We start from the raw sequence: 17,776 nt of genomic DNA, 5'->3' as shown, positions 1-17,776 counted from the left end.
AATTAAATTTGAGTCGCCGATGTAAAATAGAAACATTTCTGATAGTTATGGCCTGGAATTTGGAATCTGAAAAATAAGTACAATCTCTGGAAAATGTTTCTTTGTATTTAAAAAAGGAGGCTATCATTTTAACATTTCTCTTAACTTTGCTAAAAATAATAACCGTGACAGAATGCTTTTGCCCCTGCTAACATGGATGCCAAATGGGAAAAATATTAAAGAACCACAGTGACCCCTACTGGGAAGAAGCAGGATTGTTCCTCATACGCAGTAACTAGTTAACTGCTAAGAGCATTTGAGGGCAAAAACATTCTCTTTCTACAAATGAAATAGGAAGAAATAATAGTATTGTTGCTTACAAAAAATAATATAATATTCATGCCTGGACCCAACTTGCTTTCTTACTAGCAGTTTTATGTTTTTAAGTGATAGTTTATGTGTTTGTAATTGTGCCATGTGCATGATTTTGCGTGATGACCTTAAACATGACAACTCAGGCATTTCCTCACATTATTCAAAAATCTTCATAAACATTTTTTTGTGATGTGCTATGATTTATTTAACTTTTTCATTTTCTAAGAAACTTTCAAAGAATTAAAAATATTTTAAAAGAAACAAACATTTTACAAAGGAATCCAAATAGGATTCGTGCAGCATTTCAAGGTAAGGGAAGTCCTTGGGCAGTTACTTTAAGAAACTCATACTTTCTGGCTTACTTCACTTAGAATGACATTCTCCAGGAGCATCCATGTTGCTGCAAATGGCGTTATGTTGTCAGTTTTTATGGCTGAGTAGTATTCCATTAAAATACCATGTGAGATCGCTCATATGTGGAATCTAAAAAAACAAAAACAAAAACAAAAAAACAAAGCATAAATACAAAACAGAAATAGACTCATAGACATAGAATACAAACTTGTGGTTGCCAAGGGGGCGGAGGGTGGGAAGGGATAGACGGGATTTCAAAATTGTAGAATAGATAAACAAGATTATACTGTATAGCACAGGGAAATATACACAAGATCTTGTGGTAGCGCACAGAGAAAAAAATGTGACAATGAATGTATGTATGTTCATGTATAACTGAAAAATTGTGCTTTAGTCTGTAATTTGACACAACATTGTAAAATGATTATAAATCAAAAAATGTTAAAAAAAAAAAAAAAGAAACTCATAGAGATGATTTGTAATCAAAATATCAATTATTCAATGATCCCTACTCTATTCAAACTTAATGTTAAATACACTCTGTGAAGGAGCCAACAAAAGAAGGGATGCTGGAGGGACATGATCAAGGTAATTTAAAAGCGCAAACTGATGCAAGTACAAACGATGCGAGTACAAACGATGCAAGACGGTGCACTGAAGTAAATAACACAATGGTCTAAGGAAATCCTAAGGGTGGAAGCAGCCAGCCCTCTAGGAAAGCAATCAGGAGAGCCGTCAAAGAGAATGGCAGCTGCAGACGAGAGGAAAGATATATTCAAGACAGAGTGAATAACAGAAGCAAATTACAGAGGCAGGAGCTCAAACGGTTCTCCCAAAGGACCGAGAGGAGATGGTTCCAGCAGAGGGTTTAGGGTTTCCTGTCACACAAGGGAAGAGGGCAGAAAGGACATGCCGAGCATCGTTCCATGTCCCAGTCACCACATCGGCAGGTTTACATGCCCATCTCACTCTCACAACCCTGAGATTACAGGTGCCATTGACCTCATTTGAAGATGAGGAAGCTGAACGTCTCAAAGGGGAAGATTCTTGGCCAATAAGTAGATAAGACAAGATCTGAACCCAATCAGTTGTCCTGTGCGGACTGTATTTTTTAAAGTGAGAAAATCTTTTCCTTTGCCATCATGTTTCCTCTATTCACTTATTAAGAAAAAGAAAACCGTTTCCTCGTGGAAAGAATGGTGGTGCATTTCAATCAAGTTTGTGTCTCAGTGATCACAAATGTAAAACATATAGCTTCTGAGCACCTCATGATTGCAATTAAATGACCCAAACTCTTTCCGACTTCTCAAACCACAATCCTCTCTTGCATGTGGAATTTGTGGAAGCTGGAAACTATGACACTGAGAGTAAGGATGCTAAATACTCTGTAAAACTGCAGGCAGGGCAGTCCCTCTCTTCCCCTCCCAGAGCAGAGGGATGGAAAGAGGGACGTAAGAGCAAGAACGGCAGCGTGGCCTCTTGGGATGGCATTTGGGGCGTTGGACCTGCTCTCCAGCAGCCACACGTGCCCGTGATATTCGTCTACAGGAGAGAACGAACATCCACAGGACCCCCACCGATGGCCACATGCCCCTCACAGATGCCACCCGTTTAGTGCTCATGCCCAGGTCACAGGGAACTGGAAGCTGTGGCTGTGCGGCTCAGGGGCACAGCGTTCTCCCATCCAAGACGTCAAGTCTGACAACACAAAGTTGGTTCCGATGAACTAAACTCTCTACCTGGATTTCTCAAATATTCTGCTGGGAGCGTGTAGGTCACAGCAGCACTCTTTAAAACCCTTTTTCCCTCTCTCCTTTACTTCCCTCACCAACCACACCTATTTCAGCACCTCTCATCTCGCAAAATTCTCATCTTGCACAAAGACAATTGTTTTTCCCAATTAAAAATTTCTACTCCAAAGACACTGTTAAGAGGATAAAAAGATAAGCCATAGACTGGGAGAAATGCATCCACTGGGAAGAAATATTTGCCAAGCACATACCTGATAAAGGACTTGTATCCAAAATATACAAGGAACTCTTAAAATCCAGCACAGGAAAACAAACAACTGAATTAAAAAGTGGACAAAAAATCTGAACAGACACCTCACCAAAAATATATATACAGATGGCAAATACGTGTATGAAAAGATGCTCAACATTACATTGCAAATTTAGCTGCAAATTAAAACAGAAAGCTACCACTACACACCAATCTGAATGGCTAAAATCCAAAACACTGACAATACCAAGTGTATGCGAAGATAGGGAGAAACAGGAACTTTCGTTCATCGCTGGTGAGAATGCAAAACAGTGTGGACTGCTTTGGAAGAGTGTTTGGCGGTTTTTTACAAAACTAAACATACTCTTACCATACAATCCAGCAATCACAATCCTTGATATTTATCCAAATGAGTCAAAAAATTGCATCCCCCTAAACACCCCTACACACAGAGATTTATAGCCGCTTTACTCATAATTGCCAAAAATTAGAATCAACTCGATCATCCACAGGTGAATGAGTTAAGTAGCGGTACAACTGAGCATGACTCAGCGATGTAAAGGAATGAGCTACCAAGCCACCAAAAGATGTAGAGGAACCTTAAAGGCACGCTGCTAAGTGAGAAAAGCCAGTCTGAAAAGGCTACGTACTGTATGATTCTGACTATATGACATTCTGGAAAAGGCAAAACTTACAGAGACAGTAGGAAGCCCCATGGTTTCCAAGGAGTGGCAGGCGGAGGGGGAGGAAGGATAAAGACCTGGAGCAGAGTGCGTGTTTAGGGCAATGGAACTATTCTGTATGATACCGTGATGGTGGATACACGACAGTGTGCATTTGGCAAAACCCACAGGACTTTGCAAAACAAAGAATGACTCTAATGTAAACTATGGATCTTGGTCAGAGTATCAGGATTGGATTCTCAGTTGTCGTAAAGGCGCCCACCAGTGCCAGAAGTCAATAACAGGGGAGACTCGGAGAAGGGGGTGGAGTATGTGGGAACTCTGTTCATTCTCCTTATTTTCCCTACAAACCTAAAACTGCTCAATCACATATAGTCTATAAATGTTTTTAAAAATTACTTTCCATTCCACATAGAAGTGGCCACTGGCAGCACCCCCACCCCGAACCCCTACGGCAGTTGTGGGTGCCAGAGGACCAGAAGGCCAGGAAAGATGTGTCCTTGTCCTCCCCACGTGGATTGTGACCCTCTCTCTTTCTTCCTGGCCATCATTCTGTTTACTTGGGGTTAATTTCCACCCTTTCCCTCTGGTTATTCTTCTGCCCACGTCACAGAGCCCTGTGCTATGTGGGAAATTAGGTGGCCTCGTGAGAGGCCCAGAACACAGACAGTCCTCTCATCCCCAAGTGGGGATCTTCACGGAGAACTTCAGCAGAACATCCTAGCAGGTGACAGAGGCTGCTCCACGGGAAAATGATGACCTGAAGGTGATGACAGTGTTCCCAAAAGGATACCTTGCAAAAGAGCTCAGAACTGACTGCAGGGTCTCCAGGCGTCCAGACGAAGGCCTGACCTGAACAGAAACCAGGGGCAAGGTGGGCCTTGAGGGAAAATGACCCTCCCTGCTTTGACTGATTGTCCAGAGAAATTGTTCTTCTGAACCTGTCCCTTCGTTTCCTCCTTTGTGAAGGTTTTGTCACAAAAATGACACTCAGAGTCCAGGTCTCTCCAGACCTTCTTGAGTCTTATTCAGAAAGGTCCATTAGGAAAAATCTACTTGGGCAATCCCTGAAAGCAGTCCACATTAAAGTGTAGTCGGCCCTCCACATCCATGGGTTCCACATCTGTGAATTCAACCAACCAGGGATCGAAACTATTCAGAAAAAAATTCCAGAAAGTTCCGAAAAGCAAAACGTGAATTTGCCACCTACTGGCAACTATTTACATAGTATTTACATTGTTTCACAACTAGTTATGAAGCATTTACATTGGGCTAGGTAATAGAAGTAATCTAGAGATGCTGTAAAGTGTACGGGAGAAGGTGCACGTGCACAGGTTGTATGCAAACACTGGGCCACTTCATAAGGGACTTGAGCGTCCGTGGGCTGGGTATCCCTGCAGGGAGGCGGGTCCTGGAATCAGTCCCCCGCGGATACTGAGGAACAACCGTACTCAGGATTTTCTGAAACAGGACAGAACTTAAAATAAGCTACGTAATGAAATCCTCCCAAAAATCTGTGTAGGAGACTCGCAAGTAATTACAACCAACAGAGTGTACCAAGCCCCAGATACAGATCATCAGTCCTCCGCAGTTGGGTTCAAAAATAACATCTCTTAGCTACAAGAGTTCCCTTCTTGGTTTTAAGAGTTAAACATGCAAATAACCTCCTGTCCCGCCCCTTACGTTCTAGGGTTAAATTTTTCCCAAGGCTCTGAACACCCTTACCGTTCTTGTCTGATCACTGTCAGTCTGCCAAACCACTGGGGATGAAATGTTTACAATGTAGTCCATACGTTTTTCGTTTATCGTTTTGCCATCTGTTCATGGAAAACCGTCAGCACCAGCACATACATGCACACTGTCCTGTAGGCTCCCACCACCCAGGCAGTAAACACCAGCAGACGTTTGGCAACTATTAGCAGTAGACGACCTTTCCTTGCTTAGACGCCGGAATGCCCTAGATTAGACAGGACGCCAAATCAGTGCACACATCCGACGGAGAAAACCATTTTTCTCCTAGACCTCAATTAAAATAAAAAATGTAAAAATGCATAACTGGGATGTTTTTTAAAAGACATCTTTCTTATAAGAAATATAACTATGATATTTCAGAGCAATTTCTACTGATTTACAATATTTAGCCTGGATACATGCCCTTCACAATTTTCAAATTGTTATGTCGAAGATTTCTTTACTTTTACCAGTAAGAAAGAGTATTAATTTACTTCATGCTTCCTGAGTGCCTGCTTTGAGATTACTGCTCATTACATCCTTCTTGTAAACATGCAGAGAATTCTACAATCCCCTTAAAATACGGTAACTCTACCGAGAGTGTTCTGTGATAACCCCAATTTAAATGTACGCTTCTCTGGGTTTTGATCTTTCATATTATTAAAGATTCATCCCTTTCATTATAGATTTGATTTAAATTTCAGCTGAACTTTTCTGAATGTAAAGCAAAGGCTGATCTAAATAAGGTTGAGCAGCGTGCATTTGTGGGACTGCTGACCTAGCTGACCCAAAAAAGGAACAAATTGGGAAGAGATGGTTAGTCCTAGGTCTACTGAATCTTGACTAGATTTAAGCAAGTTATTACTTCTCTAACAGAATCTCAAATAAAAACAGGAATATGATACTTTCCTAGAGTAATCGTTCATTTCCTGGGTTGGTTCATTCAGCCGGATAATGTCTGGTCCTAATGAGGCCTGCAGTGGGGATTTGAACTCAAATGGACCAGCTTGCTTTGCACCAAGAAAACCTCCCTTGATTGCCCCTGTTAAGCCTCTCAAAGATGTAACATTTTTTTGTTGCCATGGATACCAGAGAAGTATGGGTGGATCTGCACGAGTCCATAATCACTTATCACTTCTGGAAAAATCAACCAGAACTTCAAGCCATACTGAAAGTGATCCATAGCATCATTTTGAATAGGAACAAATGTGCCTTCCTCCTACATTGCAATAAAAATTCTGAACGCTGAAGCTCACCGTCACGTGTCGGAGCCTGCCTTACCCACCACGTTTACGCATATTCGCGGAACAGAGTAAAGTCACTCAATGCCATGACTATCTTCACTTTCAGTTCTAAATCCAACTGAAAGAAGTTTATTGCAAAAAAAAAAAAAAAAATGTTTTTTTTTCTAATCTACTAGGGTTGTATCTTGATTTTGGCCAGAGAGACAAAAGAGAAAATTAAAACATTAGGAGATTCTTTTTATAATCAAGCAGAGAAATACTTCTGCCAAAAGCCCTACAGTGTAAAGACAAAAGCAGGTGATTAATATGAAGGCACCATTTACTGAAAATATGAACATCACTAAATTAATATATATTTTTAAGCTCTAGCCATGAGCCAAGCACTCAAGTTACTAAAGGAAATTCAAAATGTGCTTTTTTCAAAAAGCTTACACTCTGCTTAGAAAAGTGAGGCATGTGTACCAAAACACCTTGTGAACAGCAGAGAAAGTGCTTCATCGTGTTCTGGAAAAGATAGCACAGATAAGTACTATGCAGATGATGAAGCATAAGGATCTTTGTGGACTAAAGTAATCAAAGAAAAGCTTCCTGGAGATGAGGTAGACTTGATTTGATTCTGAGGTAAATAAAGGAACAGGTACTCCAGGTCAAAGGAGGTTGCTTACTTTAGTTAGGATGCTAAGGGAAACTGCTCTGAGCAGATGGCGTTCGAGCTGAGACCTAAATTACGAGGAGTCAACCTGCAGGCGCCAGGCAGAGGGAACAGCAAGGGTATATGTATGACCTTAGGAGAAAAAGAGTTCATGTTCATTTTCAAAGACAGAAAGGAGGCCAGTATGGCAGGTGCACAGTCAGGCAGGGAGAGGGGTGTAGGGTGAAGCTGAAAAAGCAGGCAGGGATGGATTCAGACAACTGTCTTCCACCACAGTAAGGGATCGGCCTTTTATTTTAGTTCCAGTAGAAAGTCAGTGAACTACTTTAGATTTGGATAAGGGATTCAGACAGGGAAGTTAAGCGATGTCATGTATATTTTTAAAAGATCCCTGTGGTGGCCCTGAGAAGAATGGGTGGTGACGGAAGAGGCAGGAACAGAAGCAGGGAGATGGCTAGGAGGGTCCTGATACAGGCTGGGGCCAGGGAGGCAGCAGCAAGACTAAGCGAAGCAAAAATGCCTCCAGACAAAAAACACCTCCAGGACTGGCAAGGAACTGTGACGGCAGAGGAGGGAGGAGGGAAGACGAAGAACAAGGATAACATCTAGTCTTTTTACTCATGCAGTTCTGGGGGTGGTGAACCTGGGGAAGACTTGAAAAAGGAGAATTGGGGGAGGAAAGGGTGGGGGGGAAACCAGGAGTTTCTTATTAGACATGATAATTTTTTGTGCCTGTTCTATGTTTGCATGGCTCATGCATAGGAAATGTGATAGCAAGGGATTAACCACTCAGGTGTTTATTTTTCTCATGTAGCAAAGAGCCCAGGGAGGGGTTGGAAGCTGGGGGCTGGCAGAGCTACTCAAAGCCCCCTTTCCTGTTCTGCTCAAGTACCAAAAAAGAACTGCCTTTCATTCTCATGGCCACCCCGTGATTACAATGTGTGCTCTATCTGGAGCTTCTGGTCCATGTTTCTGGCAGGAATAAGAAGGACACCAAATGAGGGAGGACGTGTGTCTATATCAAGACTGGAAGTTTCCCAGAAATCTCCAGCAGACTTTGATTGACATCTCCCATGACAACCCATAGCTGCAAGGGAGTCTGTAAAAAATGTAGTTCTTAGCTGGGCATATTGTTACCCCAAATAATATTGGGGTTCCATTGGGGAAAGTGGATACTGGGAAGGTAGCCAGCTGTGTGAGCCACAAAATCCAAGTACAAAGAAGACAGCTGGTATTAGGTGTCTGGAGTCCGGGCAGCAGTTACAGATACCACAAATAGTCATCAGCCTGCAGAGGGAATTTAGTGCCATGGGACTCAGTGAAATGAGTTAGGCAAAAAGTCAAGAAAGAGAAGAGGACTACAGACTGAGCCTGGAAACCTTTCAACATTCTCAAGTCCAATAAAGGAGGCAGCAAAGACAACTGAAAGGAGAAGTCAGAAAGACAGAGAGAAAACCAGAAGAATGTGCTGGACTGCTGCTGAGAAGTCACGTCAGTGAGGTCAGAGGAGGCGCCACTGGATTTGGCAACACAGAGGTTGTTGGTAACCAGGAAAAGAGTAGTTTCATTGCAGTAATGAATCCAAGGGCCAGGTTGGAGAGGATTAAATAGTGGCCAGAAAGCAAGAAAGGGAGGCTGAGTATAGACAATTATAACTAAGAAGTTTTGCTAAAAAAAAAAAAAAAAAAAAAAAAGGAGATAAAGCGATAACAAAGGCTACGTGACTTCAAGAGTTGTTGCTGGTCGGCTTGCTTTCCTGCTTGCTCTGTAAATGGGAGACACTAGAATATGCTTCTCTGCTATTGAAAGACCTTGAATTCCAAGTCGAGAGGCTGAGATTTGATTTTGGAGGCATTGCAAGTTTTTAAGCCAGGAGATGACATGATGAAGTCAGTGTTTTAGGAAGATTCGTCTGGAAAGAGCTGCTCATAAATTGTGTAAAATTGGAAAAGTATACATAGCAATGAGAAGTGCTGGATGTCACCCAGAGGGAACCGACTAATGCAACAGAAAATGGCCCTAAAGAGGATCCCGAGGTAAGTCAGCTGTGAGTCTTCCAATGGCTAAAGAATGGGCCCCAGATGGGGCATTCAGGATTGATGCCTCTCCAAACCGCAAAATTAAAGCTTAAAGTCCGTCTCCGAGAGGCCGCCGTAAAAACTCCAAACACTGTAAAGTATCTGAGGATAAAATATTGGAGTCATCACTAAAATCTGCTAAATATTAAATGGATGAATGTGTTGGATCAGCACTTATTTTTATTCTTATAATTTATAGAGCTGTGTAAACGTATATGGTACTTTATAGAACATAAAGCACAAAAGACAGAATTCCTGTCCTGTGAAGTTTATAGTCTCTTTCAGACATAAACTAAAACACTGGATGATGACCCTGAAATATTTTCTCCAGCCAAAGCGATCAGAGAAGACGTGAGCACGGCCAAACAATGGATCGATGTTTCTTTCACACATGCCGGTGCACAACCCCAGTAGAAAACCTTGTTACAGACGGGGGTTACTTACCAAGTCCTCTTTATCTGTGTTGCATATACATTCTGAAATATTTGGGAAAAGAAAATGGGTTTATTTTCATTGTTACTTCTCTGATAACAATTGGAATTTATTAAAAGACTCAGATCACAGAATAAGGATGGTAGAACCATAGCAATCAAGTGGCCCAACCAACTCACTTTTCAGATGGCACTGATGACCAGCAAGGTGAAGGTGAAGTCGTTCCCACAAGGTCATTGCCACAAGGTCATTCCACCAATTACCGTCACTGGAACTTGCACATGAGAACAAGGCACAGTTCGTTCTCCTCCCCGTTCCTCCACCAGAAGCAAATTCGCTCAGAAGTTCCATTTGTTGATTTCCTCGTTGATTTTCATGGAAACCGTGTGACTCCTGTACACTGTTTCCTCTGAGAGTCATCCACATTGTGCTGCACTGTGACAACAGCATCAGGGAAGGAGATCAGAGGCCACCTCCTAAGGTCCAAATCCTAGATTCCAATAGCGCAGAATCAAAACTTGGCCAGATTTAACATGGAGCCATCTTTGACAGAAGGCTTTTCTGTTTCTTGAGTCCATTTTAAAAGCTTTTTTCTCCCCCTACAAACCAGGTGGTGCTCACTCTCACCAGTCACATTCAAATCAGCCTAAAACATAGAGAAAACCTGCCGTTTGTGGGATTTAGGTGCATTAGAACAGCCACCTACAGAAAACAGCATATAATACATGGTAGATTAATTGACTGTGAAATTACAGTTTAAGCAACAAAGCTTTTTAAAGTGTTAGGGATGTAAAGGAGCATGTACACAAGCTGACTTTCATTCCTCGTCGAAGGGAAAATGGTTTGCCTCTTCCCTGTGCTTTCTTTCCTCCTTTCTCTTCTTAAATGTCTTCCAAGCACTTGCTCTGAGATCATTTCATTTATAAAGCTTTCCTAAACACCACTGCTTGAAAGGGGAAATCTATGTGTAGAAGTGCTGAATGATTCCTAGCTAAAGTGAGCTGCAGTGGTTTCTGCGGATGTTAAAAGCTAATAAAGCATTGTACACGTCAAAGGTATTGTATTAATGTTATTACGATGAATAAGGAAGGTGAATGGTCGTTACCGGTGGGCGGCTTGGTAACTGCACTTTACTGCAAAGGACAACAGAGAAAATTAATCCAGCCCAGTTCATCTGGAAAATGAGGAAACTGAGGGCTAATAAGGTGAAGTGATTTGTCCAGGACCCCACAGCTAGTGAGAGGCTGAGCTGGGGACAGAGCCTCACAAAGTGTGAGGAATTATAAAACCACATCCCCAAGGAATGTCTCTCGTGCGATGCCCTCAGGTCTCGGCACGATACCTCCCACCAAACCGCACCTGTCAGATCCCTTAGTCTTGCCCAAGAGGAGCTTACGGGTCAGTGACGGAAGGTGTGTAGGACTTGAGCCAACCTCCAAGAAAGGCTGCCCAAAGCTAAAGCCGGGAGAGATGCGGCAACTATTTGGGGAAAGGAATGCTGTTAGAATATTTATTCCATGATATTTAGCCCACGAACACAGAAATATAGGGAACATAAATGCACTCAGTCACATTCAAAAAATATTTTTAAAAGCTCAATTTTCAAAATGTTCTTTTTTCCCATTTCATCGGAATTTCACCGCAGGCCCGATTTGGCTTTTCTATTCTGAACACAGTATTGGGGTCCTACAGGATAGGCATTTGCTAGGGTACCAGTATAATGATTGTGCTGATGAAGTCTATTTGTTAGTGGATTTACTATGATCTGTTGTCTCCTTTGTAGCATCCAGTAAAGGTTAGGATGCCAAATTTTTCAGCAAGACAGGTGGAATTTTTTGTATGCAGAATAAGAGAATTCATTACAAATTTAACATCCAGCAGGGAGGGTATAGCTCAAGTGGTAGAGCACATGTTTAGCATGCATGAGGTCTTGGGTTCAATCCCCCGTACCTCCTCCAAGAATAAATAAATAAACCTAATTACATCCCCCCACCAAAAAAAAAAAATTTAACATCCAGCTACAAAATATTTACCCCCCCACACTCCCCTCAAATTTTAGGTTTTCCAAAATATTGTCAACTCCGAGACTAGTTACAGATGTGATAATGGGGTCAAGCAGAAGAAACTGCTCCCTGTGGGTGGTCTTCCTCACTGGGACACTTGGGCACCAAATTCCAAAGAAAGATTGGCTTTTCTCCTAGCAACAGGGTACTCCTCCAAGGCAGTTTCTATATAAACCAGGTGAGAACCCTCACGATGGCAGGAATAAGGTTTCTGAACGCTCCAAATTTGCAGGGAAAGGGAGATGACAAAGCTCAACCTCAGAATTTTCCAACCAGATCAAGTAACAATAGTGGTCATTTATTCATCTGGTCAGGAAGTATTTATTGAGTGGCTACTCCAAGCCAGGCACTGTTCTAGGTGCGAGAGCGACAGCAGTGAACAAACAGACCAGGAAACTGAGCAAATATCAAGTATGTCAGAGGATAAAAATTACTACGGAAAGAAAAGAAATAAAGTGAGAGAGAGAGAGACAGGGACTTGGGAGGACGAGCCAGTTTGTAATTTTAAATAAGGTGTCCAAGGAAAGCCTTAGTAAAAAGGTGACATTTGAGTCAAGCCCTGTAGGATGTGGGTGAGTGAACCAGACAACCATCTGGGACAACAGCAGGGGAAAGAGCAAGTTCAAAGGCCCTGAGGCAGGAGCAGACCCGACATGCCGGAGGAATTGCAAGGAAGCCGGTGTGGCTGGAATGGTGGAGAAGAGAGGAGATTTAGTAGGTGGTGAGGACAGAGAGAGAAACTGCGGGGTCTTGGAAATCAGAGGAAAGACTTTTACTCTGAGTGACATGATCTGACTTACATTTTAAAAGGTTTATTCTGGCTGCTGTGTTGAAAATAGACTGAATAGGGGCTGAAGAAGAGGGGAGTGGAGGTAGGGTAGGGAGACCGAGTGGGAAGCTATTGCATGATTGTGACTCAGACCACGAGGGGAGCAGTAGTGACAGAGAGAATGATGGGTTGTGGATATGTCTGCAGATCAAGTCAGTAAGATTGGCAGATAAATTGGATGTAAAAGAAAGAAGTCAAAGACTTCAAGGTTATGAACCTAAATAGCTGGAAGGATGAACTGAAATGCAAAACACAAAGAGAAGCAACAACAGATGATCAGAAGTTCAGTGTGGGGTGTGTTAAATCTTGAGTTGCTTCTCAAATGTTCAAATAAAAATGCTGGGTGTAAGGACCTGGACATGCAGGTCTAGAACTGGAGGAAGAGATTGGGCTAGAGATACAAACGTCACTCACTAATAAAAAGTTCTCCCCCTGCTGACCCCACTTCCATGCTGTCTCCTCATGTTCAGAACTTGTTTATTCCTTCACACCCTTTGAATAAAGGAAGCTCTACTCCTACAGAATTGTCATTCAGTGTTTGTCTTCTTGCAGAAATGTCTTATTTCAGGACTCAAGTGAGCAACTGGAAAAGGAAATTATTACTGTTCAAGTATTTCTAGAACCAGAGTTTTAAAGGTTTTCTCCATTAATCACGAAAGAACCTTGAAGGAGACTCTTTGAAAAGAAAAAACTAAGGAATTCTCTGGCAGAAATATTACAGAATTTAATTTGTGACTTTCCTTATGGTAATTTTGTGAGACATTCTGCACATTTCATTGCTGTGGTGAGGTGGGAAGCCCTGAACCAGAGGCATTATCTTGCTTTTGTGCTTCTGTAAAACAACTAGCTTATCCCTAACTCCTGATTGGTCCATAAGGCTCACTCCTAATTGGTCCATTTCTAAAACCTTATTTGCATAAATGTTGCAAAGTCTTGACTGGAAGCTTACATAAGCCTATGTAAACCTGCAGACTGGGTCCAGAGCTTGGGGTGTTAACTCCTCTGGTCCCACCAGCATAATAAACCTGAGTTCTCCAACCCTCTGAGTGCTGCATGGACTCTCGCCAGGATCCAGGTTGCTGTCACAACTGAGCTGTGACACTGAGCTGTAACACACTTTGCTGCAACAGCAGCACTGGAAACGTCCAGTTGGCCATATTTTGCATTGTTATCAGAAGTTGCCTATAAACTCACTTTCCTCAATATAAAATCTTATTTCTTTTAACTAGCTTCTAAAATTTAGGATGCGTTATTGCTACACTGTTATTTTAAGATCTAAGAAGACTGTCTCTGGTCATCTGGGCTGCACACTTGCTTCCCTTTAAAAATGTGACGATCCAGAAATCTATCTGTAGCCTCTCTTCCAAAGCTCTCCTAATCTACCTGAGATGAAACTTTAAAGAGGAGACTCACTCCACACCAGACTAAGATACTATTAAGGAGTCAATAAACCAATATTAGAACCACTATTTTCTATTGATTTTTGCAAAAATTGAGGTTTCTGTCTGTCTTACATTGATTAGACACAGCACACCACCCACTCAGGAATCGGCCCTGCTATACAAAGGCAAGAATTCTTCCTGGACTTGGAGTCAGAAGTAGTCTGTTCTGGCCAAAATAATGCCTTTTGCTTGATTTGTAAACTGAAACTTCTCTACTCCCATTCTCAATTAATTAAAAACATAAGGAAACATATTTAACAAGCTCACTCAAAAAACACCCCTACATGTAAGTAAAATATATCTTTCTAACTTACCCTGATTTTCTTCTTATTTAAGAAGACATGACTCCTGGAGCAGAGTTCAGCAAGTTTTTCTGTAAAGTGCCAGGTAGGACACACTGTAGGCTTTATGAGCCATAAACTCTGTGACAACTGCTCAGCTCTGCCATTGCAGCACCAGAGCCCAGCCATGAGATACTCTGTAAATAAATGAGCGTGGCTGTGGTCCAATGAAACATCATTCACAAAACCAGGCAGAGGGCTGGATTTGGCCTGCAGGCCATAGTTTACTGACCCCACCTCTAGAGCTTAGGCCTGACTAAGGCTGTTTTATCCTTACTTCCACAGATACAAAACTCTGAGTCTTCAGAAAACATATACTGAACTGACTGCTTATTTATAAATTCTGGATAAATTAAAGTTACAGATGAGAGACTATTAAATAAGAAACACCAGTAAAATCATTTATAGTAAATAAATAGTCCTACTAATAGCCTACCATGGGCCAAAAAAATCATTTACCCAAACAGTGTGGAGTATCCAACAAGAAACCTCATACAAAGAAAACAAACAAAAAAAGCATATGTTTATGATATCTTCTGTCAGAATAACAAATACAACCGCTATATTTAAAACAGATTTCCAAATTTGAGGAATTTACCTACATGCTACAGTTTTGCTCAACCACAATATTCTTAGCCTGTAAAAAAGAGATGCTAGAAATAGTATTTGGGGATTTTAAAACAGATATTCAAATTTTAGTGACCATAGATAAGGACTTAAAACACCAGTGAATGGAAACAGCCTAAATGTCCATCAACAGGTGACTGGATAAAGAAGGGGTGGTATATTTATACAATGGAATACTACTCAGCCATAAAAACCGACAACATAATGCCATTTGCAGCAACATGGATGCTCCTGGAGAATGTCATTCTAAGTGAAGTAAGCCAGAAAGAGAAAGAAAAATACCATATGAGATCGCTCATATGTGGAATCTAAAAACAAAAACAAAAACAAAACAAACAAACAAACAAACAAAAACAAAGCATAAATACAGGACAGAAATAGACTCATTGACAGAGAATACAGACTTGTGGTTGCCAGGGGGGCGGAGGGTGGGAAGGGATAGACTGGGATTTCAAAATTGTAGAATAGATAAACAAGATTATACTGTATAGCACAGGGAAATATACACAAAATGTTATGGTAGCTGACAGAGAAAAAAATGTGACAATGAGTGTGTATATGTCCATGTATGACTGAAAAATTGTGCTGAACACTGGAATTTGACACAACATTGTAAAATGATTATAAATCAATAAAAAATGTTTAAAAAACAAAACAAAACAAAACAAAACAAAAACACAAGTGAGTGCTTCAGACTGGAATCCTAAAATTCCTACAACAGCAGAATCACAGGAATGGAACAGGGTCTCAGATTCTCTGAGTGTGTGATTCTTGAATGAGGTGTTGGAACTCTTCCCTACTGAAACACTACTTGTGTATCAGTGCTCACAAATTTGGGGGTCACAGCCCATCCCCAAGACTGTAGTAGCCAGTCTCCAAGACAGTCTCCAATGAGCCCCACCACCTGGCGTCGTCCCTTCCCACCTTGTACCAGGGCTAGGCTGTGTGACCAACAAAACAAAGCACAAGTGATGGCACGTAACTTCTGAAATTACGTTCTGAAAGACACTGCAGCCTCTATCTTGGTTGCTCCGTCTGGTTCTACTCTTAGCTTACTTGCTCAGTGTGTCCACTGTCAAATCATGACCTTGTTGTGAAGGGGCCCCAGGGGTGAGGCACTGAGCCTCCTGCCAACATCCACATCCTCAGAAGACTGGAGTCTGGTCAGTGGTTTGACTGCAACCTCCTGAGAGACCCAGGGCCAGAACCACCCAGCTGAGAAATATGTGAGATAACAGATGTTTGTTACTTTAATACACTAACCAATGGAGTAATTTGTTACACAGACTCACTGACATCTAATATGCAAAGTGGTTTACATAAAAACAGATTGTGATTCATCTGCAGTCAGTATAGAAAAGACCGATCATGCTCAAAAGCAGACAAGAAATAAAAGTCTCTTCAGGTATTACAACCAGACCCTGAAAGGTGCCCCACTGACGAGGTCCAGCCATCACCCGTGAATGTGAGCTCAAGTAACCAAAATTTGAGGCTATACTTCCTGCTCAGGCCATGTCCTGGCCCTGAAATCCCATCTTCCTTCTTCCTTCCTTCTACCTAGGTCAACGTGTAGACTTCATTCGTTCTTCATGGCCCAGCTCAATTCCTTCCCAAAACTTTTTCAAACCTCACCAGCACCAGCATGGCTCTATCTTTCTCAACATCTATTGCACTGGATTCTATACCACAGAGTAGGGCTACTAACGAGGAATTAGTTCAATCTCCCAAAGTACTTTGAGAACAGAGCATGTTTTTTAAAATAATCCTCTACTTCTCACTTCACCCCCATCCTTATTTCCTGATATTCATTTATTAGCAACAGGACCCTCTCTCACGACCATTTTAGCAATTCTCAGGTGTGCTCTATGCTAGATACTGTATCTGACAGTCATCATCAATTTTCAGTCTCTTCCCAGGTCCCCCCCCTGGATTCTGGGTCACCAAGGCTGAAAACTGTAGTTCCCAGACTCCCTTGCAGCTATGATTCTGGATATACTTTAGGTTCTGCTAGTAAGACATATGAGATCTGGAAGGTAGACAAGAAGTGGAATACTTGTTTTTTCACTTGTGATTGGGGAGAAACAGGCCCCAGCCAACATGAGCACTGGCAGCCCACCAGCTTCAAGGCTGCAAGGAAGTCACAAAGGCAGTAATGATGGCAGTAGCAGCAGTTTTCTGGCCTCAGGTCACGGCTCAGGCATGGTCCAAAAGTCCAGAGGCAGCCCCGCCTCCAGGCCTTTCAATGATTTTGTAAGCAGTAACTCCCTTCCGGGGTAGGATGCCCCGTAGGTCTCTGTTGCCTGCATAGAACCATGACTGGTGTATGTACCATGCAGCTTTCTTTCTTTAAGCCTCTGCTGACCAACCGTTACTTTTTTAAATTTTATTCACTCATTCGCAACTCAGAATGGACATTTTCTGAGTGAACAGGTAAGTAGAGAAGAAAAGAATGTCTCAAAGGAAAGATAATGATGTTTGGTTGCGATAACACGCTTGTAGGTTCTCCAGGTGGCGATAACCAACAGACAGTGGAATCTAGGCTCTGCAGTGAAGGACAGGGGTCCAGAGCTGCCTTCAGTACTCTGTGGCTAGGGACATGTCAGCAGGAAGGGAGCAGCTCTCACTGTTTGTTGACTGCCTTAACTGAACCAGGGCAACTGCACTCATGACACTGATGAAGTAGAAACAATGAGAAAGGGCGAAGAGGAGAAAGAACGTGAGGGTTAACCCTAACTTCTTCCTAAATGCTTGTCAGTGGGAAAAAAAACCACAGCTTTATTACCAGAGAATCTCCAGCAACATTTCAGTAGCTTCTATAGTACTTTAAGGTCAATTTAAAAGCGTCGAATCATTTTCAACGCCTCTGCTTGCTTCAGCAAAATCACGAAGGAAAAAAGAAGTTATTAGCAGAACTTCCTCAGGACCGGACTTCTAAAAAACTTGGG

At 42.0% G+C, this 17,776-nt stretch overlaps 2 long non-coding RNA genes across 4 annotated transcripts in view; one reads left to right on the top strand and one right to left on the bottom strand.

The window, feature by feature from the left end:
- Positions 1–542: 542 nt before the first annotated feature.
- Positions 543–17,776, bottom strand: part of LOC106729320 — a 55,469-nt gene continuing 38,235 nt past the window's right edge. For all 3 annotated transcript variants that reach the window (XR_004324562.1, XR_004324561.1, XR_004324563.1), the window contains 2 exons: positions 9,709–10,175; positions 543–837 (listed from right to left, as the gene is read on the bottom strand). This is a non-coding gene — a long non-coding RNA (uncharacterized LOC106729320). The remainder of the gene's footprint in view (positions 838–9,708; positions 10,176–17,776) is intronic.
- On the top strand, positions 6,634–13,459 carry LOC116667638. The gene is made up of 3 exons (XR_004324564.1): positions 6,634–6,646; positions 8,482–8,484; positions 13,376–13,459. It is a non-coding gene; the product is annotated as an uncharacterized LOC116667638 (long non-coding RNA).

The sequence above is a fragment of the Camelus ferus genome, chromosome 12, assembly GCF_009834535.1.
Source record: "Camelus ferus isolate YT-003-E chromosome 12, BCGSAC_Cfer_1.0, whole genome shotgun sequence".
Taxonomy (NCBI): domain Eukaryota; kingdom Metazoa; phylum Chordata; class Mammalia; order Artiodactyla; family Camelidae; genus Camelus; species Camelus ferus.
Note: the sequence above shows the minus strand (reverse complement) of the source record. Positions and strands in the feature narration are given on the sequence as shown.